This window comes from Hevea brasiliensis, chromosome 14 (assembly GCF_030052815.1).
Source record: "Hevea brasiliensis isolate MT/VB/25A 57/8 chromosome 14, ASM3005281v1, whole genome shotgun sequence".
Taxonomy (NCBI): domain Eukaryota; kingdom Viridiplantae; phylum Streptophyta; class Magnoliopsida; order Malpighiales; family Euphorbiaceae; genus Hevea; species Hevea brasiliensis.
In genome coordinates this window covers 91330792-91357932 of record NC_079506.1, presented here as the reverse complement: position 1 = coordinate 91357932, position 27141 = coordinate 91330792, and the positions used below count along the sequence as shown (strand labels likewise).

General features: G+C 31.4%; 1 long non-coding RNA gene across 6 annotated transcripts; it reads right to left on the bottom strand.

The window, feature by feature from the left end:
* Positions 1–2725: 2725 nt before the first annotated feature.
* On the bottom strand, positions 2726–26693 carry LOC110633911 (uncharacterized). Of its 6 annotated transcripts, none has more exons than XR_009143197.1 (7): positions 26087–26693; positions 25767–25803; positions 12361–12456; positions 12084–12150; positions 6226–11646; positions 6036–6081; positions 2726–5568 (listed from the first exon to the last, which is right to left on the bottom strand). It is a non-coding gene; the product is annotated as an uncharacterized LOC110633911 (long non-coding RNA). The 6 variants fall into 6 exon arrangements; XR_009143199.1 differs by lacking the exon at positions 25767–25803 and having other exon boundaries at positions 6226–6325; positions 6528–11646; XR_009143198.1 differs by lacking the exon at positions 25767–25803 and having other exon boundaries at positions 6226–6325; positions 11462–11646; positions 26087–26690.
* Between the last annotated feature and the right edge of the window lie 448 nt (positions 26694–27141).

The following is a 27141-nucleotide window of genomic DNA, read 5'->3' as shown; positions in this document are numbered from 1 at the left end:
ACGTATGTGTGTTTAAAAGTATTCAAAATGCATTCAAAATGCACTCAAGAATGAAAGATATTTTAAAAGTTTTATTCTTTAAAAATTTTAAAGTGATTGTTTTAGATTAAAGAAATTTCAGCAATCAAAAGGCAAGTATTCAACAGCTGAAGTCCTTTTTATGGTTCAAATGCCAATTTGGGAAGAATCAACTCTAGCAGCCAAAAGTCCCTCGACAAATAGGGTATAAAAAGAATCTCAGCTCATTTCCTACCCAAAACACTTGGATTTTTCTTCTTCTTCTTCTTCTCTCTCTCTCTCTCTCAACTATTAGGGCATGTAAGGAACTCTTTGAAAATATTCTTTTAGTTTTTGTAGATCTAGAGGTGAATTTTTCCATTTAGAAGTGTGAAAGAGTAGATTCAAGTTTTAAAGTTTTGGTTCTCCCGCCTCAAAGCTCCAAGAAAAGAAGTAACCTTCTTTTCTTCTTCATCTAATAGATATATCTAAGAGAATTGACGAGAAACTAAATTTTTAAAACTTTAATTTCATCAAAAATTGTTTCAAGTTAAGTTTTGAAAAAGTTTATGCATATTGAGCTTTGGAAAAACTCAGAATTTGAGTTTTTATTAATGTATATGAGTTTTATGTATATTTTCAAGTTGTTTTAGGACCCAAAGATGTGTATATGTGATGGAATTGTGTTTTAAAACTTTGAAATGAGTGTGAGCGTTAATGGGAGAAGGGACCTAAAGGTTTTGACCTGGGAATTTTCAAAATTCCCAAGTTTGACTGCTAAAAGCCAAAGGTTTGACAGCCGAAGTCAGAGGTTCGACAGCCAAAACTTGCATTTCCTTGGAAACTCTGAAAATTTTCCAGGTTCGATGGTCGCAGTCTCAGACTTTGACAGCTGCAATGGCTACTGCCCAAAATTGGGCACCTAATGTTCCAAGATTCGGCAGCCGAAGCCCAAGACTTCAACACCCGAACTTGGTTCTACCACTTTACTTCTCCTTCAATTCCAAGGTTTCAAAACCTAATTTCATAGTTCCAAAGGGTCTAGAATAGGATATTTATGACACTCTAGAGTTCGATTTTATAAGATCGAGCTCGAGAAACTCAAAAAAGTAAGGATCCAAAAGTAATGATTTGAGGACAACTTCCATTCGAGTAAGGAGGTCAATAGGCTATAAGAGATGAACAATTCTAACCTTAATAAAATAAAAACTATTTACAGGTAATTAATGAGCATTCTAATGCATCATATTATATTTATTTAGGATGCATGTATTTAAAACACGAAGATGTTACATAATTACATAAATTGTTGTTGGTGCATTAATAGATATTGAATGACCTATTATTCTCCCCATGTTATGTTTATGTAACGTTACATATGTTATGTATTCATAAGTAAATCCTAAATGGAGATCTTGCATTGCCCTTCAAGGGAGATCTAAAAGTTACCCTTGGATACATGACACAAATCACATTTAAAAGTAAAGTCTAGAGAGTTATTAGTGATAATGTCCATTTTACATTAAATGTTTGTAATGTGAAAATCCATGTGAATGATACTTGCACATGTGTGAATGAATGATATAATTAATGATGGTTAGTTTACTCGCTAAGTTTGTGTAAAACAGGGGCAGTACCACTAGGTGCAGTACTGCAAGACTAGAAGAGTGTTTGAAAAAAGGGTGTTTGAATGAATGATATAATTAATGATACAATACCACCAGGTGCAATATTGCAAGACTAGAAGAGTGTTTGAAAAAAGGGCTAAAACAGGGGCAACAGAAGTAATCTTAGCCCTTTTATTATGTATGATGTATGGATAGGTAAACATATAATTTATAAAGAGATAGTACTATGTTGATGATTAAAGGAAATTGAAAATATGAAACAATTATTTAAATATGATGATGTATATATTGCATTACCCCTTTTAAGGTTATGCATGTTAAACCATTACACTTTGAATCTTATATATATTAAGGCTTAAATTATAAACCATTACTATGTTTATGTATAAATGCAAAGACTAAGATGTAATAGTTTAATATACGTTCAAATGTTACGATGCATGAATGTATATATGTTTTTCATGTTTTAGACTTACTATGAGTTCTAGCAACTTTAAATTGACCCGATCTCTAATGCCGATAACAATCCCTAGATTGGGTCGTTATAAACTTATTTTCCTAAAATAGTAAAAAGAATTATTCAATCTTATACTAGTACTGCTATTTACATAATACAACATAAATATTTATATATAAATCAAACCCATAAAACCAATGAAAACTTAAATCTATACATCCAATACGTGAATAAACCAAAATACCGACATTTAAAATTAGTGCTTTAAAATATCTATAATCCAAAATTACTTTCTTTAAAATTAAATAACAGAATTTGGAAAGACATAATACAGTAAGCTAAAATGATTTGTGATTTGAATTTTTCAAAAACATCTTCAGTGACTTACATTTTTTTAAAACTTATATCAATTCTATATTTATTGTAAACTATACAGGAGGCGGATGTATCCCAAAATATATTTTGATGCTAATAAATTCAATTATAAACGTCGATTTGCTTAGTCCATTCAGTCATGCAAAATCCATATGAAAATACCTTACTTGAATATGAGAAGTTAATAGTAATTTCAACATGAAAAAATGCCCTATCGCTACAGCAATACAGGCGTGGAAATAGAAATATGAATGACAAATATTCAACAGAAAATAAAAATAGCTCTGCTTGGACAATCTTCAATTTTTTGTCGATGGAAATCCTAATATAAAGATAATTAACTCAGTGTTAGAGAAAGAAACTTGCAGCAATTTTCATCTTCAACAGACAAAAGTAACAATAATGCACACAGGATGAAAGTTGATTGGATCAACGCTAAACAGTCAAGTAGCCTGTATTTTCTATTAAAAAATAAAAAGCTTGAAGTTCTGCAAAGAGAACAGGTTTATGGATCAAAACATGAATTTAACATTTTATCATGGAGCCACCATATGATTGGAAGAGGAGCAAATCCAAAGGCAGAGAATGAGGAGGACAAAGCTTCAAAGCGCGTGGAGAAAGCATGGAGCAGCAGGAGCAAAACAGAAGTAAACCATCAGAGCAAAATAGGGGGAAAACAAAAGGTGCCATTTTCAGTTAAGTAGCGCAAGCAAAATGTAAGTAAACATGGGCAAAAACACCAAGCAGCACCAAAACCAATAGGCCCTCCCTCAACAATCTTCTACATTTTTAATGGAAGTCACAAACTAAAACCTAACAACCAAGACTTTTCACCAGAGTACCAATTACTAGAAACAAAGTTGAATCAGGCAGTAGTAAAAAACCATACTTCTAACATAAAACTTTCTTGAAGAAAATTAATTTTATGTTTTATTTCTCTTCTCTTCATTCAGCAGGGAACCAAAATTTTATGCCTTTAGCTATTAATTAACACCTAAAAACCAAATCTTTAGTCCAAGTACCAATGAGCTGAAACAAACTTGAACTGGCCAATGTTTAAAAATTAGCTTTCTAACTTAAAAAAGAAAATGAAAAACTTGTTTTCCAAATTGGCAGGCTACAAAAAATTTTTTGCCTTTAGCTATCAATTGGTCTTTTCATATAAAAAAATTGTCAAATCTAACAACTGAAAGCAAACAATGCAAATTAAATAACAGCAAAACATACTTCTCTCTCTCCCAGCACAGTTATTAAAAATACAAATTTACAACCTCAGCTATCCTAATGCACTTTTTTTTACCATACATCACGGATGACACAAACGCAATAATACACTCACCCTATATGCATACAATCAAACCTAAAAAATCACCAAAAACACAATAATTTCCTTGAAATGACAGCCCAAAATTCAAAGGATAAGGGTTAATAGTATCTAGCAACAATTAGATGATAATAAAGTACAAAAAAATTACATAGCCTATACCTCCTTCCCACAGAAAATGCAAGAGGCAAGAACAGCAAACATTTGTTTTTTTTAATGCCTAAGCAAAATGTTAAATGATACTTGTATCACCACTTGCAATAACAGGTCCAAACTTAAATATCTGAGCTTCTTTTCTATTCATAGTTTGGCACAAACTCATTTGTGTTTTTGACCACCTAAGCAAAATGTTCAATAGCATTTTCACCGCCTACTTACAATAACAGGGACGTTACCTTTCTTCAAACTTAAATATCTCAGTTTCTTCTCTATTCATAGTTTGCCACTAATTCATTTTAACAGCAGAGCAAAATCAACTTCTAAAAAAGAATTATCAAGAATCAAATATGGGTAGTCGGGCATGTTGTTATTGACTATACAGAAGCATTAAAAAATATATATAAAGCATTAAAATTTATTTAAGATGCAATAAAAGCAAAGTTCGTGGCTAGCTACACTAAGAAAAATTGGTGTAAAAAAACACACCTAATGATCCCAATTGCCAAAAAAGAAAGGGAAAAGCCAAAATTAGCACCAATATACCGGGGAAAAAAACAATGGCATCCAAAACAGAAATAAATCGAGGAAAAAAAAAAGAACCATCAGGTGGAAATCCATTTAAAAGACTATTGTAAGAAATATTAAAAACACCCCAAAATTTGTTGATGATGGTAGCAGCTGCCAAACAAAAGGGACCCAACTGTCAACATCAGCACGTTAACAAATTAAAAAAAATCAGTAACACTTAAGAGACCAATAACTAAAGAGGATAAAAAACAACAGATGCAAATTGACTTCAATCCCACTAAGAATTCCAATTACATACAGCACTTGAGATGTTTAAATGGTCATTTAACTAATAGCAGCCTAAATTCTCCAGGCACCATACATAGGCAATTGTGTTGTAGGATTAATAATTGTGCATCTGGATCAACTTATAGGAAAAATACAAATTACATGGTTCATCTATAACACATCTAATGAAAAACAATTAAACTATAAAATAAAAGTCCTAACAGGCTGGCTCAACAATTTCTGCAATGCATAAAACAGCAAATATGATGGTTTCACTTCAGCTCTGAAGAGAGCACAGGGAGTTCTCTTATTAGGGAAAAAATTGTTTAAGATTCCAATAGCATTATCTAGTAAGCTTAGCATTGGACATAATTTAAACTTCAGCACTCAAGAAAAAACCTTTGACATAGCATGCCTGTCTAGGGCAAAAAAAAACAGTGACTTTAAATTCTCATGATCCCAGGATTAACAGAGCTTGAAAGTTTTTCCCCAAAAAAAGAAAAAAAAAAAGAACAATAAAAGTTGTGGTTGACTTGCACTGGCAGTAAGCCCGTCTATGCAGAGTGTAGCCTTGTCTAGACTAAAAAATATTTGGTCCTACAAAAATATTTTAAATTTCTTTAGTCAGACGATTTGTGCTAAAACTGTGCATAACAATTGTATGAGAGCACTAAATGTCCAACATTTTTTACCAATCCTTGTATACTGGATCCACAGCAAAACAGTGCATATCAATTGACTCGCAAATAGAATGAGTAAATTCATGAGCCTCAAGGCTAGTTCCCGCTACTGTCGAACCAAGGATGCACCTTTTCTCTATCCTTCTCAATCTCCTGCCCCAAAGAAAGACATGAAATTGTCCCTAAAAAGGGGATGCAGCTAAAGATAGAATCAGTGAAAAGGTGAAAGAGAAAAGGGTCAATGCGACAAAAGAGAGAAGTGGTAACCTCTGATTTTTTTTTTAAGTTTTTTTCGTTTATTTAAATGAAAAATTGAAAATTAAAATTTTATTTAAAATTTAAAAATTTATTATGACATTAAATCTATAGATGCTTCATTTATTTATTTTTTATAAAATTAACTTGGATTTTTTGAAAAGAAAAATAGAAATTTTAATTATAATCTGCATAAAAAATCAATAAAGAAGGCTACAGATCTAAAATAACAAAATCTATTTAAGGAATTAATATTAATAGTCCTAACCAAAATCGATTGGAAAAGGCACATGAGACATCCTTGCCTCCACTGTTATGAGCACCAACGATTTACCAAGAAATTCATTTTCAAAAAAAGAACTAACCTTTGCTGGTGTGATGAGGCCCTTGGCCTCTGCACCCGGGATCTTGCTGCAACAATATTTCAATAAAAATTTTATCATATAAGTAATATTTACTTAATTTGACCATTTATTTTACAACAAGAGAATTTAGTTTTTTTTCTCTTAGCAGCTAAATCTCAAGCCACTTTCAAGTATAGAAGTAGAAGCTTACATAGCGTTTTTAAGAGGTACAAAGGCTGTTTATGCTCAACAGGGGAATAAGGGATCTGTGCTTGGCTTGTATAACACAATGCAGGCTAAAGTGCTTGTACCTGTGAAGGAAGATTTGAGAAGTATGAAGGCAAGAGACCCAGCCTACATAAGCTACGTGAACTGTTTCTTGAATTTCAAAGCAAAGCCTAATTTTTATGATATTCATTGAAATATTAAAGCATTTAAAAATGTGTTAAAGGACTATTAATTATCATAAAAATGAATGAGGAAAAAGTCATCAAATTCAAAAAATATTCATACCCTTTGCAGCTGATTCTCCAACTGATCCCTCAGGAATACATCCAATTATATTATACATGATATAACTCCGCCTAAGTAGTTTGCGCTTAGCCGGTCCCAAGCCCAGATAAAGGAGGAAGGTTGCTGTAGGTGACAACCAGCGTAAAAATTTCGTCACACCTTATGATATGAATTCAAATGATATAAACGTTTGGGCGTCCTCTACTTACGATACGCTACATCGGAGCCCGGGTGTAATGAGAAATATGCAATGGTGTAAGGCATTCACCGAAAGCGACGCGCCATTCCGACGCCCGGGTGTGGTGTTAAGTGAGCAAGTATTCCCACATCATGGACGGGTGGGTAAAAATGTTAGTCCATAGAACAGATAGTAGAACAGATAGTAGAACAGAACACAAGATAGACATAGAAAACAATAGAAGATATCATAGAATGAGACCAATTAGGAAAAAACAGGATAGGAGGAGGATCAGAGTTGGTACTTGGAATGTTGGATCACTTACAGGAAAATTAATGAAGCTTGTGGATACCTTGGAAAGGAGAAGAGTGAATATTGCTTGCATTCAGGAGACTAAATGGGTATGAGAGAAAAGTAAGGAAGTGGATAATTCAGGATACAAACTGTGGTTTACCGGAAAGGAGAGAAACAAGAACGGAGTAGGCATAATCATAGACAGGACATTGAAAGACGCTGTAATAGCTATGAAAAGAGTAGAAGATAGAATTATACTAGTAAAACTAGTACTAGAAGGAGAAACAATAAATGTATTTAGTGCTTATGCCCCACAAATAGGACTAGATAGTGAGAGTAAACAAAGGTTTTGGAAAGATATGGATGATTTAATGCAAAGCATACCGAATGAAGAGAATGTTTTCATTGGTGGATATTTGAATGGACATGTAGGAAGTGATAAGCAAGGTTATGAGAATGTTCATGGAGGTTTTGGTTTTGGCAGTCAAAATGAGGAGGGAAAAAGCATCCTAGATTTTGCTATAGCATACGACCTAATACTAGCAAATACCTACTTTATAAAAAGAGAGTCACATTAGTGACTTTCAAAAATAAGCAACATAGAAGACAAATCGAATTCCTCTTAACCAGGAAGACAAATAGAGCTCTATGCAAGGATTGCAAGGTCATTCCAGGAGAGGCTTTAACAAGTCAACATCGGTTAGTGGTCTTGGATGTCAAGTTTAGGAACAATTTAAGTAAGGTCAGAAGAAATAGTATAGCTCGAACAAAGTGGTGGGAGTTTAAAGGAGTAAAGCAAGTGAAGTTCAAAAATTAGCATCTCGAGTCCGAAGCATGGAAGCTGGATATGAAGGCTAATGATATGTGGATACAGATGGCATCAAAGATTAAAGAAGTAGCTAGAAAAGTACTTGGAGAATCTAAAGGACATGGAATACCCTCAAAAGAGAGATGGTGATGGAATGAGGAAGTACAAAAGGCAATGAAGAGAAAAAAATAATGGTATAAGAAATTACCTAAATGTGATAATAATTAGGCATATGAACAGTACAAGATAGCAAAGAAAGAGGCAAGTCAAGTAAGAGCACAGGCCTTTGAAAAATTATATAAGAAACTTGAAACTAAAGAAGGGGAAAAAGATATTTATAGATTAGCAAGAAGGAGAGAAAGGAAATGCCAAGATCTCAATCAAGTAGGTGCATTAAGAATAAAGAAGGAAAAGTGTTGGTAAAAGATGAGGACATTAAAGAAAGATAGAGAAACTATTTTAATGATTTCTTTAACAATAGTCAAAATAATAATAGCGTGAATATAGACTATAGAACAATAGAAAAGAATGTGAATTATACTAGAAGGATTAGATCTTTAGAAGTAAAGGAAGCACTTAAGAGAATGAAAGTGGGTAAAGCCTATAGACCCGATGAAATACCAATTGAAGTGTGGAAGTGTTTGGGAGATATGGGAGTGACATGGTTAATTAAATTATTTAATAAGATTTAAAACTCAAAGAAAATGCCTGATGAATGGAGGAGAAGTATTTTAGTACCTATTTTTAAAAATAAGGGAGACATATAGAGTTGCTCAAACTATAGGGAAATTAAACTCATGAGCCATACTATGAAGTTGTGGGAGAGAATTGTGGAGCATCGACTACGTCATGATACTTCTATCTCTCTCAATCAATTTGGCTTCATGCCCAGTCGTTCAACTATGGAAGCGATCTTTTTCATTAGAAGCTTGATGGAGAAATATAGAGATGTGAAGAAAGATCTACACATGATTTTTATTGATTTGGAGAAGACTTATGATAGTGTTCCAAGAGATGTCTTATGGAGTGTGTTAGAACAAAAGAGGGTATCTATTAGGTACATACAAATATTGAAATATATTTATGAAGGAGCAACTACTATTGTGCGCACAGTGGGAGGGGACACAAAAGATTTTCCGATCTCAATTTGATTACACCAAGGATCAGCTATAAGCCCTTACCTTTTTACATTAGTTTTAGATGAATTGACGAAACATATACAAGAGAGTATTCCTTGGTGCATGATGTTTGCGGATGATATTGTTCTAATAGATAAGACGCGAGAAGGAGTCAATAGAAAACTAGAGCTTTAGAAAAATACTCTAGAGTCAAAGGGTTTTAAGTTAAGTAGAACGAAGATAAAATACATGCATTATAAGTTCAGTGAAGGCCAAACTAGTGATAGGGAAGGAGTTAGTTTGGATGGAGTGGTACTGTCCCAAAGTAATCATTTTAAATATCTCGGCTCAGTCCTTCAAGTAGATGGGGGATGTGAGAAGGATGTTAGTCACAGGATTAAAGCCAGATGGTTGAAGTGGAGACGTGCCACAGGAGTTTTATGTGATCGCAAGATTCCCAATAAGTTTTTACTGTACAGCCATACGACCTGCTATGTTATATGGTAATGAATGTTGGGCACTGAAGGAGTCGTATGCGTCTAAGATAAGAGTTGCGGATATGAGAATGTTAAGGTAGATAAGTAGCTATACTATACTAGATAAAGTCCATAACGAAAGTATTAGAAAAAAGATAGAAGTGATGCCAATTGAGGATAAGTTGAGAGAAGGAAGATTGAAGTGGTTTGGTCATGTGAAGCGTAGACATACGAAAGCTCCAGTTAGACAAGTAGAATACATTAGGTTAGAGGATAGAAAGAAAAAAAGGGCTAGACCTAAATTGACTTGGAGGAGAGTAGTACAACATGACCTAGAAGCATTACACATTTCTGAGGATTTAACCCAAAATCGTTTAGAGTGGAGAAAGCGAATCCATATAGCCGACCCCAAATTTTTGGAATAAAGGTTTAGTTTAGTTGAGTGGAGTTGTATATTATACATGATATACATTTCCACAAACTAAAGCAATAAAGGGAAGATTATATGCCAGGGAGTTCTACTACCTGACCCCTATGATCTCTATCAAGCAATGCTAAAGGAAATTAGGCAAATCAACTTGCCTCACTCAAATTCAAAGAAGGGATAACCAATTTTTCAAACGTAACTGCCAAGACTTGGAATAACTTTCATATCATGATTAAAAGCATCAGTATCCCCACCTCAAATATTCCTAAAACTCTAAAATCTCATGCAACTCATCTTACATAGCATCTAATAAAACTGAAATAATAATTTAAATAATCTAAAATTCAAGAAAGTTAAAATGCAATAATAATAAGAGGAAATTACCAAAAAAAAATCATGTACTTTCAAAAATTTTTCAATTATCCTATACTTTAAAAATTACCAATTAAACCCTACACTTTAGAAAGTTGAACAATTGTACCTCACCATTACTCAGTCCATTAAGTGACTAATGGAAATGCCACGTTATGCCACATGACATGGCATCTAACATGATGGTAGGATATTTCCATTAGTCATTTAATGAACTGAGTAACGGAGGGGTACAATTGCACAACTTTTCAAAATGTAAGGTTTAATTGATAATTTTAAAGTATATGGTATAATTGGAAAAATTTTGAAAGTATAGGAATTTTTGGTAATTTTCCCTAATAATAATAATAATAATAATAATAATAATAATAATAATAATAAAAGAACAAGAGAGTCAAAAACAAAGTAACCTAAGTTATAGTAATTTATATTCATCATTTAGTAAATCCGATAATCAGTACATATCAAGAGTAAAATATAAAAACTCTTATAGGAGTCAATCTTCCAAAAGCAATGTATGTTCCTCCATCATATCCATATTTTAGACACTTTATCAGAGGCTACGAAATGCACATATAATAACCAGAATATAGTGATATGATAAGCAGTAAATAACATTAAAATTTTTTTATTCTCCATGATTCGCCATGTAACCAAAAAGGTATTGTAAATAGAACCAACCACAAATTTTCCCCTAAAAACTGATAAAAATGAAAGGGAAGCCTATCATTTATTCAAAATTAAAATCCCTCTGTTCTTATCCTGAAGAGTATATAAAAATAAAATAAAATAAAAAGAGAGAGAAATTTCCTTTTAATTGATATTCAAATAGAGGAAAATAAAATTGCAGATAAATCAAACACTAAAGTTCCATTTTCGTAAAATTATACCTCGGGAAACTCTCTATTTGACAATGCCCCATTGGTTCTTGATGGTTTTTTTCAACTCCCTCCTCTTAAACCACCATCACTATCGCCACTAATGACATCTACACTATTGGGTTTGATCAGAAATCTCACCCCTCCCACCCTCTCATCTACCCTTACGAATGGAGATATTTTTCTATCTTCCCAGCTTCACCAAATATTTGTTGGATGTTCAGTTCTGAGTGATCTTTTGGAAGAATCACCACCAAAACAGAGCATAACAGTGGATCCTTAATCTCAGCAAATGGAAAAAGATGATGGCGCTTCACCATCCTTCCATCTGAGCTCACAACCAAAAAGGAAGACTCCCTGAGTTAATTGTGATAGAAACATACCTTGTTCTTCAAACCTAACATATGCTTGTTTGCGGGCATATTTTCATCACTGAAGTAGTAATCCACCTGGTTAATGATCCTCTGCTTGAGGTCTTCGGTTTGATCTGTGGACCCAGTAACATGATTGTGTTCTGCAACGGCTTTGTCTTAATGGTTGTGATCTTCATCAGACACAAAGCATCAACCTGGGGCCGAAACAACGACAGTGTCAGTGCCAGCAATTGCATTGGGTGAGAGGCAAATAAGAGACGTATTGGGTGAGAGCCATCAGAGCCAAATTATTTTTTACTTTTTGTTTTATTTTTGTGGTGGGGGGTTTGGGCAACATGAGAGACAAAGAAAGAAAGAGCTTCCTTTATGCCAATTGAATTGCCAAATATAGCATACAATGTATGATGTTGTCTGAGAGCATACAACATACTCTCAACATGGTTCATTCAATGGCAGGGAAGCTATCTTAACCACTTTGTCAACACACGACATCCCAGTACATATTTTAAAGCATGTCTAGAACACATAAATAACTGGACCAATTACATTTCTTTTGTAATATAAATTCCATGGCATTGCATTCTAATAAATGTGTAATTTAAGCACCCACAACACATAGTACAAAGCTTACCTAAATTTGACTGATATATGAGAACATGCTTTTGCTAATAATTCAATATCCTTAATTGGATGCTCTCCTGTAACAAAATTCGAAATTGCTCTTCAAAACTTCTTTAAAGTTAAGGACAATGATAGCCTATATCAAATACAATGGCAGTTATTTTAAACCAAAACCAATTTTGAATAAATAAAGAAGAAACCAAGGAAGGTTACATTTATAAGGAATTCATTTGTACTTGAACTTTAATGAAATACCATATCTTCCTATCATAACAAAGAAAGCTTACCCGAAAATATTCCATCTTACTGCTTTCCTCCAAAACTTGGTTCTTTTGATAGTTGGAACATGTAGGAATAAATTTCATCAAAATCTTCCAGCGTTTCTGATTCACAATTTTAAGGGGGTTTCCATCATCAGATATAACAAGAATACAATGATTCCAAACTACAAATGGACAGCACTCCAAGTACCTCAAAAGTACATGGAGGTTCAGAAACCAGTACCTAGAGGCTCATGAATCAGATTTTTCATGGACTCCATACTCATAAGTGTTTCCCAAATGATACTAGCTTAGCATTATCAACCGCCAAAACAACTGGTCAAGAATTTAAATCTCAAATTTAAGAAGCAACATGGGAGTAATGCCAAAACTCCAAAGTCGTGCAATAGGCAGACAATCAGGAAAACATAATGATCAAATCCCAATTTGACCTAAATTTACTTCAATCAACAAACTTGCCCTTCCAAAAAACCTAAGATCAATGCATGAATAACAAGATGAGTTCACCCATTAGCTTTCAACATCAACAAATTATGGGATCAAATATTCCTCTGGAAAATCTTTAAGGTCATTTGAAAAGAAGAACATTGTATATATTAAAACCTAAATTATTCCTACCAGTAGCACGTCTGCAGAAGCAGCCTCCAAGTGTCAATTATGAAATAAAATAATGCTGGAAAGTTAATCTAAAATAGAACACACATGCCCTGAGCTGAATACATTGAATGAGCATTTTGAAGAGAGTAACCGAAGAAATTCAAATATGGCTAAGTGATATTAAATCCAAATAAAAGTAAAACAAAAGACAATAAAAAGTTTTAAAACATAATCCAAATATGCTTTAAAGTTGATAGATCCACATAAAAAAAGAACTTCTAATGATGCTAAGAAGTCTTAACGCTAATCCAAATATGATTCAGGTTCTGTTTGCGAGGAGGAAAATGGGGGCAAAGAAACTGGGAGGAAAATAGAACTTGAGACCCAAATGTTTAGGATTTTGTCATATGGACATACGGATCCCATTTATCATTTTTCTTCAATTTTCACCCACCCTCCATTTTCCTACCACAGCTAAACAAAGCCCTAGCCGTAAAGATGTTAAAACCAAATAAAATTAGACCAAAATGTAAAGAAGTGCACGACCATAATCCAAATATGAAAAAGTCTTTACAACTCCATTTAGAGCAGGGAGTAAAATGAGAGGAAAAGAAAATAGGCGAAAAATGAAATTCAGAATGCAAAGTTTCTTATCCAATGCAAAGTTTCTTTTCCCCCCTCTCTCGTCCATTTTCTATCCTCTCCTACATGTAGTGTAAATCTAAATAAAACTAAAAATAAAAATGTTAAAAAGTCTTAAACTATCATCCAAATAGGATTAGAAGTTGTGAAATCCAATAAAAGTAGAATCGACATTGCTAAAAAGTCTTAAAACTATTTTGATGGAAGGGAAAAATGGGAGGAAAACAGAATCTGGGACCCGTGACTTTGTTTCTTATCATATAGGACTTATTTCTCACTTCCCTTACATTCGCTTCTCCCTTTCCAGTTTCTTCCACTTCCCAAACATAGCCTTAAAGATTTTAAATCCAAATAAAAGTGAATAGAGCGAGGAAAATTAATAAGTGTTAAACCATAATCAAAATATACTAAAAAATCTTCACAATGAAATTTGAGAGAGGGAGCAAAATGGAAAGAAGGAAGAAGGAAAGTTAAAAATGGGATACATATTTGTTTTCCTCCCGTTTTCACTCTCCTCCCTTTTTTTTCCAAGCCACAAATTTAACCTAAATTTAAACAAAAGTGAAACTAAAAAAGTTAAAAAGTCTTAAACCCAAAAAAAAAAAATATAATGAGAACAAGTTAAATAAAAAAAATGATATTAAGTCTAGACCCATAAGCCAAACATGGCTAAAAGATTATTAAATCTTCATAAAAGTAAAAATAATATTCCAAATATGATTATAAGCCGTCAAAATCCATCCATGTAAAAATAAAACTAAAGACGTTAAAAAGTCCAAGCCCTAATCCAAAAATGGTTAAAAATCAGTTTGGGAGAAGGAAAATGAGAGGAAGGGAAATTGGGAGAAAAATAGAATGTGAGACTTGCATGATAGCTTCTAGTGATATAGACATATGGACACCATTTCTCATTTTTCATCCATTTTCATACTCCCTCCATTTTCCTACCTCTCCCAAACAGAGCCTTAATATTGTTAAAAAATATGAAACTCCAATAAAAGAAAAACCAAAGTCGTTAGAAGGCCTTAAACTATACCAAAAGGGATTAGAAGATGAGAAATCCTTAATAAATGTAAAATTTAAACATGTAAAAAGCCTTAAAACCAAAAATTCAAATATCATAAAAAGATCATAAATACAAATTAAAAAAAAAAACTGAATAAAGTTAAAAAGTCTATAAAAAGATGTTAAATACAAATAAGACCAAAACTGAATATGTTAAAAATTCTCAAAATCCAAATTTGGTTGAAAGCCTTTAAATCTAAAGATAAGTAAAAATAAAGATGTTAAGAAGTCTTCAACCATAATCCAAATATGATTAAAAATATTATTAGTACAAATAAAGATGTTTAAAAAGTTTTAAAATATAATCCAAATGTGGTTAAAGCTCTTTTCAGGACAGAAGAAAAATGATGGAATGGAAACAAGGAGAAAAATAGAATGTGGGACCAATGACTTTGTTCCTCATCATATAGGTCATATTTCTCATTTTCCCTCCATTCACTTCTCCCTTTCCAATTTCCTCCACTTCCCAAAAATAATCTTGAAGATTTTAAGTCTAAATGAAAGTGAATCAAGTAAGGAAAATGAAAAATAGTGTTAAACCATAGTCAAAATATGCTTAAAACTCTTTACAGCTAAATTTGGGACAGGAAAGGGAAATGAAAAGAAGGGAAAATAAAAAAAAATAGAACACAGTTCATTTTCCTCCTGTTTTTACTCTCCCGCCATTTTCCTCCAAGCCCCAAATGTAACCTAAATTCAAATCAAAGTGAAACTAAAGATGTTAAAAAGTACCAAGAAAAAATATGCTGAGAAGATGTTAAATCCAAATAAAAGTAAAACCAATGAAGTTAAAAACTCTTAACCCATAAGCCACATATGGTTAAAAGTTACTAAATTTAAATCGAAATAACATTGAAGAAGTTAAAAAGTTTAAAATCATGATTCTTATATAGTTAAAAAATGTCAAAATCCACATAAAATAAAACTAGAGATGATAATAAGTCTTAGCCCAATTCCAAATAAGGTTAAGAATCAATTTGGGTGAAGGAAAATGAGAGGAAGAGAAATTAGGAGGAAAATGGAATGTAAAACTCGTACGTTAGCTTCTTGTGATACGGACATGGACAGCATTTCTCATTTTCAATCCATTTTCACTCTCCCTCCATTTTCTTGCCTCCCCCAAATAGAGCCTTAATGTCATTAAAAAAAGTGAAAATCAAACAATAGTAAAATAAAAGTCCTTGAAAACTCCTAAACTATCCCAAAATAAAAGCAAAATCAAATATGTTAAAAAATCTCATAATCCAAATTTGGTTGAAAACTTTTAAATTTAAAAATAAGTAAAAATAAACATGTTAGAAAGTCATCAACCATAATCCAAATATGATTAAAAAAGTTATAACCCAAAAGGTAAAAATAAAGATGTTTAAAAAGTTTTGAACTGTAATCCAAATGTGGTTAAGGCTCCTTTTAGGAGAGAGAGGAAAAATGATGGAAGGGAAAATGGGAGGAAGGAAAAATGTGAGATTTGTTTCCCATTATATATGTCTTATTTCTCATTTTCCTTCCATTCACTTCTCCCTTTCCAGTTTCCTCCACTTCTCAAACATAACCTTAAAGATTTTAAATCCAAATGAAAGTGAATAGAGCGAGGAAAATGGAAAAGTGTTAAACCATAATCAAATTATGGTAAAATTTCCTTGTGGCTAAATTTGGGAGAGCGAGGGGAAATGGAAAGGGAAAATTGAAGGAAAATGAAACATGGACTAGACAAGTTCATTTTCCTCCTCCAAGCCCCATATGTAACCTAAATTTAAATCAAAGTGAAACGAAAGATGTTAAAAAGTCTTAAACCAAGAAAAAATATGGTGAAAAGATTTTAAATCCAAATAAAAGTAAAACCAATGATGTTAAAAAGTCTCAACCCATAAACCATATATGGCTAAAAGATTATTTAATCTTCATCAAAGTAAAAATCATATTCCAAATATGATTAGAAGACGTCAAAATCCATCCATATAAAAATAAAACTAAAGATATTAAAAAGTGCAAGCCCTAATCCAAAAATGGTTAAAAATCAGTTTGGGAGAAGGAAATGAGGGGAAGGGAAATTGAGAGGAAAATAGAATGTGAGACTTGCATGATAGCTTTTAGTGATACGGACATATGGACACCATTTCTCATTTTCCATCCACTTTCACACTCCCTCCACTTTCCTACCTCTCCCAAACAGAACCTTAATACCACTAAAAGATGTGAAACTCCAATAAAAGAACCAAAGCCATTAAAAAAGCCTTAAACTATACCAAAAGGGATTAGAAGATGTGAAATCATTGATAAATGCAAAATTTAAACATAAAAAAGACTTAAAACTAAAATTCAAATATTATAAAAAGATCATAAATACAAATATAAAAAAAAAAAAAAAAAAAAAAACTGAATAAGTTAAAAAGTCTATAAAAAGATGTTAAATACAAATAAGAGCAAAACTGAACATGTTAAAAATTCTCAAAATCCAAATTTGGTTGAGAGCTTTTAAATCTAAATATAAGTAAAAATAAAAATGTTAAGAAGTTTTCAACCATAATCCAAATATGATTAAAAATGTTATTAGTAAAAATAAAGATGTTTAAAAAAGTTTAAAATATAATACAAATGTGGTTAAAGCTCTTTTTAGGACAGAAGAAAAAATGAGAAGAAGGAAAAATAGAAGGAAAATAAAATACAAGTTCATTTTCCTCTTGTTTTCACTCTCTCACCATTTTCCTCCAAGCCCCAAATGTAACCTAAATTCAAATCAAAGTTAAACTAAAGATGTTAAAAAGTACCAAGAAAAAATATGGTGAGAAGATGTTAAATCCAAATAAAAGTAAAACCAATGAAGTTAAAAAGTCTTAATCCATAAGCTACCTATGGTTAAAGGTTATTAAATCTAAATAAAAATAACTTTAAAGAAGTTAAAAAATTGTAAAATCATAATTCTTATATGATTAAAAAAAATGTCAAAATCCACATAAAATAAAACTAGAGATATTAACAAGTCTTAGCCCAAATCCAAATATGGTTAAGAATCAATTTGGGAGAAGGAAAATGAGAGGAAGGGAAATTGAGAGGAAAATGGAATGTGAGACTTGCACGTTAGCTTCTTGTGATACAGACATGGACACCAATTCTCATTTCGATCCATTTTCACTCTCCCTCCATTTTCTCGCCTCTCCCAAACAGAGCCTTAATATCATATAAAAAAAAAAAAGTGAAAATCCAACAACTGTAAAATAAAAGTTGCTAAAAACTCTTAAACTATCCCAAAAAGGACTAAAAATAGGAAATCCTTCATAAATGTAAAATTTAAACATGTAAAAGCCTTAAAACCATAATTCAAATACTATAAAAAGATCTTAAATATAAATAAGAGCAAAACTGAATATGTTAAAAGGTCTATACACAAATAAGAGCGAAACCAAATATGTTAAAAAATCTCAAAATCCAAGTTTGGTTGAAAGCTTTTAAATCTAAATATAAATAAAAATAAACATGTTAGTAAGTCTTCCACCATAATCCAAATATGATTAAAAATGTTATACCCCAAAAGGTAAAATAAAAATATTTAAAAAGTTTTGAACTGTAATCCAAATGTGAAGCTCTTTTAGGAGAGAGGAAAAATAATGGAAGGGAAAATGGGAGTAAAGCAAACCCATGACTTTGTTTTCTCATTATATAGGTCTTATTTCTCATTTTCCTTCCATTCACTTCTCCCTTTCCAGTTTCCTCCACCTCCCAAACATAACCTTAAAGATTTTAAATCCAAATGAATGAATAGAGCAAGGAAAAAATGGTAAAAAGTCCTTAGGGAGGTGAAATGGAAAAGGAAAATAAAAGGCAAATGAAACATGGGATAGACAAGTTCATTTTCCTCCCATTTTCACACTCCCCCCATTTTCCTCCAAGCCCCAAATATAACCTAAATTTCAATCAAAGTGGAAGAAAAGATGTTAAAAAGTCTTAAACAAAAAAAAAAAAAAAAATTGGGGAGAAGATTTTAAATCCAAAAAAAAGTAAAACCAATGATATTTAAAAAACTTAACCCATAAACCATATATGGCTAAAATTTATTAAATCTATACAAAAGTAGAATTAAAAATGTTAAAAAGTTCAAAATCACAATTCAAATACAATTAAAAGATGTCAAAATCCATATAAAAATAAAACTAGAAATGGTAAAAAAATCTTAGTCTTAATACAAATACAATTAAGGAACAGTTTTGGAGAAGGAAAATGAGGAAAAGGGAAATTGGGAGGAAAATGGAATGTAAGACTTGCATGATAGCTTCTTCTAATACGGACATATGGACACCATTTCTCATGTTCCATCCATTTTCACTCTCCATCCATTTTCCTACCACTCCCCAAATAGAGCCTTAATATTAAAATATGTGAATTGGATAAAACAAAAACCAAAGTTGTTAAAAAGTCTTAAAATATCCCTAAATAAAAATAACATTGAAAACATTAATAAGTTTAAAATCATAATCATAATATGGCTAAAAGATGTCAAAATCCACATAAAATAAAACTAGAGATGTTAACAAGCCTTAGACCAAATCCAAATACGATTAAGGATCAATTTGGAAAGGAAAATGAGGGGAAGGGAATTGGGAGGAAAATGGAATGTGAGACTTATATGATAGCTTCTTCTAATATGGACGTATGGACACCATTTCTCATGTTCCATCCATTTTCACTCTCCATCCATTTTCCTACCACTCCCAAACAAAGCCTTAATATTAAAAGATCTCAATTGGATAAAACTAAAACTAAAGTTGTTAAAAAGTCTTAAAATATCCCTAAATAAAAAGAACATTGAAAACATTAATAAGTTTAAAATCATAATCATGATACGGTTAAAAGATGTCAAAATCCACATAAAATAAAACTAGAGATGTTAACAAGTCTTAGACCAAATCCAAATATGATTAAGTATCAGTTGAGGAAAAGGAAAATGAGGGGAATGGAATAGGGAGGAAAACGAAATATGAGAATTATATACTAGCTTCTTTTGATACGGACATATGGACACCATTTCACATGTTCCACCCATTTTCACTCTCCATCCATTTTCCTCCCACTCCCAAATAATGCCTTAATAAGGATGTGAATTGGATAAAACTAAAACCAAAGTTGTTAAAAAGTCTTAAAATATCCCTAATTAAAAATAACATTGAAATCATAATTGTAATATGATTAAAAGATGTCAAAATTCACATAAAATAAAACTAGAGATACAATTAAGGATCAGTTTGTAAAAAGGAAAATGAGGGGAAAGGAATCGAGAGGAAAATGGATTGTGAAACTTATATGATAACTTCTTCTGATACGGATATATGGACACCATTTCTCATGTTCCATCCACTTTCACTCTTCATCCATTTTCCCACCACTCCTAGTCAAAGCCTTAATATTAAATTATGTGAATTGGATAAAACTATAAACAAAGTTGTTAAAAGTCTTAAAATATCCCTAAATAAAAATAACATTGAAAACATTAATAAGTTTAAAATCAAAATCATAACATGGTTAAAAGATGTCAAAATTCACATAAAAGAGATGTTAATAAGTCTTAGACCAAATCCATTCAATCAAGGATTAGTTTGGGAGAAGGAAAATGAGGGGAAAGGAATTAGGAGGAAAATGGAATTTTATAATTATATGATAGCTTCTTCTAATACGAACATATGGATACCATTTCTCATGTTCCATTCATTTTCACTCTTTATCTATTTTCCTATCTCTCCCAAACAGAGCCTTAATATTAAAAGATATGAATGTCCAATAAAATTAAAACCAAAGTTGTTAAAAAGTCTTAAACTATCCCAAAACAGATAAGATGTGAAATCCCTAATAAAAATAAAATTTAAACGAGTAAAAAAACCTTAAATCCATAATTATAAAAAGATCTTACATATAAATAAAAGCACATATGGTAAAAGTTATTAAATCCAAATAAAAATAACATTGAAAACATTAATAAGTTTAAAATCATAATCATAATACGATTAAAAGATATCAAAATCCACATAAAATAAAACTAAAGATGTCAATAAGTCTTAAAGCAAATCCAAAAACGATTAAGGATCAGTTTTGGAGAAGGAAAATGAGGGGAAAGGAATTGGGAGGAAAATGAAATGTGAGACTTATATAATACTTCTTTTGATATGGACATATGGACACCATTTCTCATGTTCCATCCATTTTCACTCTACATCCTATTTCCTACCTCTCCCAAACATAGCCTTAATATAAAAGATGTGAATATCCAATAAAACTAAAACCAAAGTTATTAAAAAGTCTTAAACTATCCCAAAAACAATAAAAATAAAATTTAAACAAGTAAAAATCCTTAAAACCATAATAATAAAAAGATCTTACATACAAATAAAAGCACATATGGGTAAAGGTTATTAAATCTAAATAAAAATAACATTGAAAACATTAAGAAGTTTAAAATGATAATCATAATATGCTTCAAACATGTCAAAATTCACATAAAATAAAACTAGAGATGTTAATGAGTCTAAGGCCAAATCCAAATACGATTAAGGTTAAGTTTAAGAGAAAATGAGGGGAAAGGAATTTGGAGGAAAATAGAATGTGAGACTTATGTGATAGGTTCTTATGTTACGGACATATGGACACCATTTCTCAAGTTCTATCCTTTTTCACTCTCCATCCATTCTCCTACCTCTCTCAAATAGAGCCTTACTATTAAAAGATGTGAATATCCAATAAAACTAAAACCAAAGTTCTTAAAAAGTCTTAAACTATCCTAAAAAAGATTAAAAGATATGAAATCCCTAATAAATGAAAAATTTTAAAAAGTAAAAAAACCTTAAAACCATAATTATAAAAAGGTCTTACATACGAAAAAAAAAAGCACATATGGGTAAAGGTTGTTAAATCTAAATAAAAATAACATTGAAAACATTAATAAGTTTAAAATCATAATCGTAATATGCTTATGTAAAATAAAACTAGAGATGTTAATAAATCTTAGACCAAAACCAAAAACGATTAATGATCAGTTTGGGAAAAGGAAAATGAGAGGAAGGGAATTGGGAGGAAAATGAAATGTGAGACTTATATGATAGTTTTTTCTAATAGGGACATAAGGACACCAATTCTCATGTTCCATCCATTTTCACTCTCCACCCATTTTTCTACCTCTCCCAAATAGAGCCTTAACATTAAAAGATGTGAATACAGAATAAAACTAAAACTAAAGTTGTTTAAAAGTCTTAAACTATCCAAAAAAAAAGATTAAAAGGTACCTAACAAATATAAAATTTAAATGAGTAAAAAGCCTTAAAACCATAATTATAAAAAAATCTTACATACAAATAAAAGCATATATAGGTAAAGGTTATTAAATCTAAATAAAAATAAAATTGAAAACATTAATAAGCTTAAAATCATAATCATAATATGGTTAAAAGATATCAAAATCCACATAAAATAAAACTAGAGATGTTAATAAGACACAGATGAAATCCAAATACAATTAAGGATCAGTTTGGAATAAGGAAAATAAGGGAAAGGGAATTGGGAGGAAAATGGAATGTGACACTTATACGATAACTTCTTCTGATACGAATATACGGACACCATTTTTCATGTTCCATCTATTTTCACTCTCCATCCATTTTCCTACCTTCCCAAACAGAGCCTTAAAATTAAAAGATGTGAATATCTAATAAAACTAAAACCAAAGTTGTCAAAAGTCTTATACTATCCCGAAAAAGAATAGAAGATGTGAAATCCTTAATAAATGTAAAATTTAAATGAGTAAAAAGCCTTAAAACCATAATTATAAAAAGATCTTACATACAAATAAAAGCATATATGGGTAAAGGTTATTAAATCTAAATAACAATAACATTAAAAACATTAATAAGTTTAAAATTATAATCATAATATGGTTATGTAAAATAAAACTAGAGATGTTAATAAGTCTTGGACCAAATCCAAATACAATTAAGGATTAGTTTGGGAAAAGGAAAATGAGGGGAAGGAAATTAGGAGGAAAAAGGAATGTGAGAATTAAATGATAACTTGTTTTGATACGAACATATGGACACCATTTCTCATGTTCCATCCATTTTCCTACCTCTTCCAAACAGAGCCGTAAAAGATGTGAAAATCCAATAAGACTAAAACCAAAGTTGTTAAAAAGTCTTACACTATCTCAAAAAAGAATAAAAGATGTGAAATCCCTAATAAATGTAAAATTTAAACGAGTTAAAAGCCTTAAAACCATAATTTAAAAAAAAAACTTACACAGCATATATGGGTAAAGTTTATTAAATCTAAATAAAAATAATATTGAAAGCATTAATAAGTTTAAAATCATAATCATAATATGGTTAAAAGAAGTCAAAATTCACATAAAAATAAAACTGGAGATTTTAATAAGTCTTAGACCAAATCCAAGTACAATTAAGGATCAGTTAGGGAGAAGGAAAATGAGGAAAAGGGAATTGGGAGGAAAAAGTGAGAATTATATGATAGCTTCTTCTGATACAGACATATGGACACCATTTCTCACATTCCATCCATTTTCACTCTTCATCCATTTTCTTAGCTCTCTCAAACAGAGCCTTAATATTAAAAGATGTGAATATCCAATAAAACTAAAACCAACATTGTTAAAAAGTCTTAAACTTTCCCATAAAAGATAAGAAGAAGTGAAATCCCTAATAAATGTAAATTTTAAACAAGTAAAAAGCCTTAAAACCATAATTATAAAATAATCTTACATACAAATGAAAGCATACATGGTTAAAGGTTATTAAATCAAAATAAAAATAGCAATGAAAACATTAATAATGTTTAAAATCATAATCATGATATAGTTAAAAGATGTCAAAATCCACATAAAAATAAAACAAGAGATGCTAAAAAATCTTAAACCACATCCAAATACGATTAAGAATCAGTTTGGGAGAAGGAAAATGAGGGAATGTAATTGGAAGGAAAATGAAATGTGAGCCTTATATGATAGCTTCTTCTGATACGGACATATGGACATCATTTCTCATGTTCCATCCATTTTCCTACCCCTCCCAAACAGAGCCTTAATATTAAAAGATGTGAGTATCCAATAAAACTAAAATCAAAATTGTTAAAAAGTCTTAAACTATCCCACGAAAGATTTGAAGATGTGAAATCCCTAATAAATGTAACATTTAAACAAGTAAAAAGCCTTAAAACCATAATTATAAAAAGATCTTACATACAAATAAAAGCACATATGGGTAAAGGTTATTAAATCTAAATAAAAATAACATTGAAAACATTAATAAGTTTAAAATCATAATCATAATATGGTTATGTAAAATAAAACTAGAGATGTTAATAAGTCTTTAGGCCAAATTCAAATACGATTAAGGATTAGTTTGGAAAAAAGGAAAATGAGGGGAAGGGAATTGGGAGGAAAAGGGAATGTGAGACTCATACAGTAGGTTCTTCTGATATGGACATATGGACACCATTTCTCATGTTCCATCCATTTTCACTCTCCATCCATTTTCCTACCTCTCCCAAATAGAGCCTTAATATTAAAAGATGTGAATATCCAATAAAACTAAAACCAATGTTGCTAAAAAGTCTTAAACTATCCCAAAAAAGATTAGAAGATGTGAAATCCCTAATAAATGTAAAATTTAAACAAGTAAAAAGCCTTAAAGCACATATGGGGAAAGGTTGTTAAATCTAAATAAAAATAACATTGAAAACATTAATAAGTTTAAAATCATAATCATAATATGGTTAAAAGATGTCAAAATCCACATAAAATAAAACCAGAGATGTTAATAAGTCTTAGACCAAATCCAAATACGATTAAGGATCAATTTGGAGAAGGAAAATGAGGGGGAGGAATTGGCAGGAAAATGTCTAAAGGTTATTAAACCCAAATTCAAGTAAAATTAAATATGTTGAAAAGTTTAAAATCATAATTTAGAAATGGTTAAAAGACTTAGAATCCATATAAAAATAAAGCTAAAGATGTTAAAAAGTTATAACCCTAATCGAAATATGTTTAAGGCTCAGTCAGGAAGAAGGAAAATGGGGGAAGCAAGGTGGGAAGTAGCAGGGATGTGTCAAAAGGGAATGCTTTAGAACTTCAGCATTAGGAAATGACTCTAGTAAACGATTTAGGACTATTTACTTATGTAAAGATTTGAAACATGTTCAAAAACAAAAAGAAAAAAAAAGTCCCTAATTCAGAAAGTATATGTCACTTCTTTTTTAATGCAATGTGCTTAGTTTTTGAGCCATTTGCTAGAGTTACCTTCTAAAAACTACATAAAGAAACATCATATGTTTGACCACCATAATAATAAACTCAGTAGCCTAGGGCCTAATTATAGATATGAACTATTTTCCTAAAAATAAATTGCTTGAAGCAAAAGAACAGATATTCCACAAGTGCTTATCATTCCTTATTAAACGTAATATGTTATTTTCTACAAGCATAGTCAGAATTATCAGGCTCACTTTCAGAAATGCTATCCCCATCATTCTTTTTTGATGTCTGCACAAAAACGAAGAAGGAAGTAGGATCCAAATGGAAAGAGGCCAGACAAATACTAAAATTTGATGGGCATCAGGATGAAAAAAAAAAATCAAAATTTATTATGATCCAACTGATAATAGAACAAGTAAGAACGGCACCTTCTCCTTGTCTCAGGATTCATCAGAATCATCACTTGATTCCCAAATTTCTCTACTTTATGGGCATCAGTGTGAAAAAAAAAATAATAATCAAAATTTTATCATGATCCAACTGATAACATAAATTAAAGAAACAAGTAAGAATGGCACCTTATCCTATGACTCTGAGACTGTAGCCGCCACTGATAATCAACAACACCAGCCTCAAGAATTGTGCTTAGTTTCTAGCTTTTACAAAAGCTCCTACATGTTTGAGCCATTTCCTAAAAGTTACCTTCTACAACCTACCTAAAGAAACTACAATATGTAATAATAAACTCAGTAGCCTAAGGCCTAATTGTAGATATGAACTATTTTCCTAAAAAAAATTGCTTGAAACAAAAGAATAGATATTCAATTAAACGTAATATGTTATTTTCTACCAGAATCATCAGGCTCACTTTCAGAAATGCTTTCCCCATCGCTCTTTTTTGATGTCTGCAGAAAAACGACGAAAGGAGTAGGATCCAGATAGTAAAGAGGCCATACAAATACTAGAATTTTATGGGCATTGGGATGAAAAAAAAATTCAAAATTTACTATGATCCAACTGATAATAAAAACAAGTAAGAATGCCACCTTGTCCTTGTCTCAGGATTCATCAAAATCATCACTTGATTCTCAAATTTCTCTACTTTATGGGCATCAGGGTTAAAAAAAAATAAAAAATTTATCATGATTCAACTGATAATATAAATTAAAGAAAAAGTAAGAATGGCACCTTATCTTGTGACTGTAAGTCTGTAACCGCCACCGATAATCAACACCACCAGCCTCAAGAATTCTCAACTGAATCTTTGTGGCTCTCCAAGGACGCGGAGCTCGACTGGTTCTTCAACGCCTTCATTGAAGGGAAGGATTGTTTGCACCGGCGGTTGTTTCCCACAAGGTCAAGCTTCAACCAGTAAACCGTATTCATCAGTTATTGAACCATCTTCATCCATGTCTCTCTAAGGGAAGAAACCGAGACCGAGAATAAATATAACAAGCAGAAAATAATAAGAAAAGAAAATTATAAGAAAAGGGATTCTTTACCAGAGAGCATACTGCAAAGAGCGCAAAAAGATGCATCAAGATACAATCGCTGTCAGTAGCCCGTGGGAACCAGGCATTTATACAAGTGTTATAAGGCGGTGGAAGCCATCCAGCTGGCCACTCTCCGGGCCCGCCCAAATTAAATGAATATATTTTATTCAGATTCTTTCAATTTTATAATTAATTAAAATAATTTTTAATTTGAAAAGCACGTTAAAAAATATACAATTTTAAGTATCTACGTGTTTCTAGTTATTATATTAAATTTAGATTTTTTGTTAGACAAATTTTACTATTCGTTGATGATAAATTTTTTAATGACAATTTAACAACTTGTCCGGTTCTAGCTACTGCTCAGCGATTTGTCCATTTTCTCTTTACTCTTCTAACTGTAACTCTTATCCAAAACGACACCGTTTTCACTCTTTCCCATCAAAAGGGCAATAAAATAAGCAGAGCAATCGCTGATCCGACACAAAGAACAACCAGTGAATGCGATTGGTATCGAGAAAACTGTGAATACAAATATTAGAAATTTAAAACAAGGATTCAGCAGAAATCTGACCTCAAAGTGAAACCTATTCGTATTCTTTGAAAGATTAAGATGGCTGGATTCTCATTGTCGGGTTCTCATCGCCGTCAATCTGCGTGAGGACAAGGTGGTTCAATGTCGCATAAAACTCGAAAACTGCCAGTCCATAATTTCTTATCTGCGAATTCGACCGACCCCTGACAAATAAA